Source organism: Palaemon carinicauda, chromosome 23 (assembly GCF_036898095.1).
Source record: "Palaemon carinicauda isolate YSFRI2023 chromosome 23, ASM3689809v2, whole genome shotgun sequence".
Taxonomy (NCBI): Eukaryota; Metazoa; Arthropoda; class Malacostraca; order Decapoda; family Palaemonidae; genus Palaemon; species Palaemon carinicauda.
In genome coordinates, this window is record NC_090747.1 from 65529191 (window position 1) to 65529794 (window position 604).

The following is a 604-nucleotide window of genomic DNA, read 5'->3' on the forward strand; positions in this document are numbered from 1 at the left end:
CACTAATATATTTACCTATATCTATCTATCTTCCTAATTGTAAGGTACTAACTGGATTATGTTGAATAATTCGACATGTTCAATTCCATTACACGTGTCGTAATGCCTTCTATACTTTATGCCCAGTCTTATTTAGTTGAAGTATTGATTTTCACTATAATGGTTTGCGATTTCTTTTATATACATTGTAATTTTTTGAAATTTTATCGATACCTTTTCTTGTTTTGTTGAATATCTAAGAATTTTGGATAGTTTTACTCTGGCATTTGTCTACCCTTGTTTGGTATTACGATGGATAAATATTTGTGGACTTTATAAACCTTTGGTGTGCAGTTGTTTTTCTTATATATTACGGCCTCGAAAATTGAACAGGAACCCGGAAGATCACCAAAATTTGAAAAAAAGAATAAACACTATTGAAGGGGAAATGGATTCTTGTTTGCCATCCATTTCATTTTATGTTTAGATGTTTAGGCCATGTTTGAAGGGCAAGTTCCACTGGTGATATATCTATCCATATTACCCTTTTCCTCTGTCTTTAAATACTCGCACACACAGACTACACCCACGCCCGCGCACACACACACACACACACACACACACA